Here is a 3,988-nt window from a genome sequence, read left to right as displayed (position 1 = left end):
GCATTAGCTTTTGGAGCACTGCTCCTTCTTCAGGTGGTTGTGGGCTGTTTTTTTTTTAAAAATGTAAGTTACATGATACATGGTATCAAATCATTCGATTTTGACCCACAAAAGTTCATTTATTGGCAAGAAATATATAGTACACTACATTACTTTGGCACCATAGAGCACAGTGGCTCTTTCAATGTCTCATTATCTCGCAGAAAGTACTAATCTCCCACGCCACTCCTTGTTTGAATTTCTACATTCCACACTATACCAAAACAGCTAGAACAGAAGTATGAATGCTAATCAGATTGAAATATCTTTTATTGTAAATCTAATTCACATCAATAAACCAAGAGTTGTAACTTGGGCATTTCAACTTATTGGAGTCTTTTCCAATTCAGCCAGTTGTGGTCCATCTTCACCTACAATTCAATATTAGCTGTCAAATTAGTTAACCAGTACTGCAAATCACTAGCATGTTCAATAAGTACAATAGAAGACATTGCAAAAGGTGATGAGATTAGATTACTTAAATTAGATTACTTACAGGGTGGAAACAGGCCCTCCAGCCCAACAAGGCCACACCGACCTGCCGAAGCGCAACTCACCCATTCCCCTACATTTACCTAACACTATGGGCAATTTAGCATGGCCAATTCACCTGACCTGCACATCTTTGGACTGTGGGAGGAAACCGGAGCACCCGGAGGAAACTGGAGTACCCGGAGGAAACTCACACAGACACGGGAAGAATGTTCAAACTTCACACAGTCAGTCGCCTGAGTCGGGAATTGAACCCTGGTCTCTGGCGCTGTGAGGCAGCAGTGCTAACCACTGTGCCACCCTTGAGAAAACCAAGGTCAACGAATGACTCGTGAGTAAACGTAACCACATTTTTATAACCAAAGATATGAATTGCCACCCTGCTTTTAAAGATCTGATGTCAAGCATTCATACACAAAGGCATAAACTTAGAAAGCGGTTTATATCCAGTACAAAAGGAAAATGAAACGTAGTTTACAGTCCTTTCAGCATTGTTGAAGTATAAAGATTTTAACTCAAAACAATTATTTCTCAATTGATACTTTGTACCATCAGTAGTCCAGGGAAGAGCATAGTGATTCAATTTAATTTAAACATGGTCAAAAAAATAAGGGGAGTTGACAGGCAAATCTTCATGACCGGCTAGTTCTCACTCCATTTTAAAGGAATAGATAAGGAAATTGATGATTTCTAGATTCAGGAATTGTGCCAAGAATTGGACTATCGGCAAAAGCCTATTCTCCAGGGAATTACAAATAACAATTCCTACTTAAGTAGATATTTGCAATTTACACATCATTCCAAGCTTAATCCTCAATAATTCATGGTCATTTACAGCAGTAAATAGCAGTAGCAGACATGATCGGTGTGGACTTGTTGGGCTAAAGGGTCTGTTTCCACACTGTAGGGATTCTATAATTCTACAAAATAGACAATAGTTGGGGGAAGAGGGGTTGTAAGGGGCAGATTTTTTTTAAATAAAAGGGTATTTTTTCAAATCTTAAACGTATTGAAAATTAAGGATAGATTAAAACAAATCACCTCAAGTTACAACAGATCTGTCAAAAGGAATATGACTACTGAATGAGGCTGCAGTATAGGACATGCATCAAATGGCAACCAGGTAGTCAATGCTAGGCACATTCAATTTGGTTTGAACTACAAAATAAGCTTTTATTCGAAGATGCCTAATTTAGTTAAGTTTACAGCACTTTTTGAAAGCTAACTAAATTATATTGCATTATTACTAATTAAATCAGTTTAATATGTTAAACACACTTAAGTCACTAGCTTATACCTCTGAACATAAAAACACAGGTCAATGATTGTCCTGAAATACGAAACCAGTCAATCAAATGTGCCATGCCTTCCAATATCTAATGACTCAACCATATGAATGCTGGAAAATAGATCACAATGCCTATGCTCACAGTTTTTCAATTTTTATTTAATAAGGCCACTTTCCAAAAAAGTGTAAAAAGGCACCATTCCAGCATGGTCAGATGACATAATTGGCAATAAAATTAATTAATAAGTCAGTATAATGAACAAGAAAAGTTTTTAGTCACAGGATGTAGCATTACTGATTAGGCCAGCATCATTGTCAATCCCTAATTTTCCTGGAAAATATGGTGGTGAGCCACATCCTGGAGATGCTGTGATCATTTTTCAGGGGAACAGGTGCTGATGAGGGGGCACGTGCGCGCGCGCACACACACACGCACGTTAGGGAGCATCTGGATTTTTTAAACCAACTGACCGAACTATAGTGCCATTGCTTGACTAAGTCGGGATGGTGTGTAATTTGGAGGGAAATTTGGAGGTATTGTATTCTCATGAATCTGCATCACTTGTACTTCTAGTGGTAGGGATCACAGGTTTGGAAGGTGCTGTGGAGACCTGGTGAGTTGTTACAGTGCATCATATTGATAGTGCTGACACTATCAATCTATTCGTTTTTGAAGGACCGAATTTTTATGGTATAGATCTGGTGACAATCAAGCAGGCTGCTTTGTCCTGAATAGGGCTGAGTTTGATCAGTGTTGTTGGAGTCAGCCAAAAGGGTGGAGTCTATCCACCACACTCCTGACTGTTGCCTTTTAAGATGGTGGACAGGCTTTAGGGAGTTTGGAAAGTGAGTTACTCACTGAAAATTCTGAGCCTTTGACATAAATGTTGCTACAAGAGCATGAATATATATTTTAGTAAAATCTAAACAATTCTGGATTCAAGCTATAAGTTAATAGACTGAGAATTACTTTTCTGCAAAGTTTAAAACACTTCAACAAGCAGCCAATTTCTTTTATTTAAGTTTTTACATGAGCAAAAAGGATCCCATTGCAAGGTAGATTAATTACTCAGAATAACAAATGTCAGACCGAATCTTATGAACACTATCCAGATATTATATAAACTACAAATTTTATGAGTCTCTCTCAAGGACTGACACTTTACGATATGTTTTCTGCATATTATAAAACCACATTCTTAATGTGGCCAAGTTGCTTATTAGTGAGGTGCTTATTGCACTTGTATCATGTTTAAGCAATATGTCTATTAATTAAAAATGCAAATGGTAGAATTAAGAAAATCAGAAGATGAGAACCAAACAACAAACCAGAAGTTCTTGCAATTATATTGAGATACTATGGTACAGTCTTGCCTTTAATTACCAGACTCAAATTTCTCAGAATTCAATGCTCAGAATTCAAGTTCAGTTTAAAATGAAAGGATTAGAATTATAATCAGTGTAGACATTATTCACGCTACTTCCAAACACAGGAATAAAATCAAATAAGCATATTTGAAGTACAAACATGGCAATCAGTATAGGTCAAGAGCGAGGATAGGTTAGTATTCAATGTGTGTATCCTCTAATGTTCGGCCAAACAGCAGAAAATAAAAATCATAGCCTTTTCTCCTTAGATGCGAATTGACCTGCTCTGGATTCCAGCATTCACAATTTATTCTTTTCACACGCACAGTACCTGACTATGGGACAGAAATTTATGAAAACATCCTCTAGCGTCTTCTTGTATATAAATATTACAACATAAATATAGTGCAAAGTGACACAGTTGAATGATCATACTGTTCCTTACACATATCTAACTAGTGCATCTGATGACTAGCGAGTAGCAAGGAAATTGTTACATCAGGCTTGCAAATTATCCCGCACTGTAAATTTTTTCTGCACAGTTTTCTCCAGCTATCTTTTGCAGATTCAACCAACTTTCACCTGAACACATTTATTCTACAGGACAAAATGTACACACTATCAAGTTCTGTAAAATCTGTTCTCACGATGTGGGTAAATACTGGCCTTGCCAGTGACATTGCCTAATCCTAACTACCCTTGAAAAAGGTAACGATGAGTTTCTTTCCTAAGCTGCTTTAGTTTATGTGATGAAGACAGTACCTCAGTGCTGTTAGTGTATTCCAAGATTCTGACACAACA

Source organism: Hemiscyllium ocellatum, chromosome 9 (genome assembly GCF_020745735.1).
Source record: "Hemiscyllium ocellatum isolate sHemOce1 chromosome 9, sHemOce1.pat.X.cur, whole genome shotgun sequence".
NCBI lineage: Eukaryota > Metazoa > Chordata > Chondrichthyes > Orectolobiformes > Hemiscylliidae > Hemiscyllium > Hemiscyllium ocellatum.
This window is presented reverse-complemented; position numbering follows the sequence as displayed.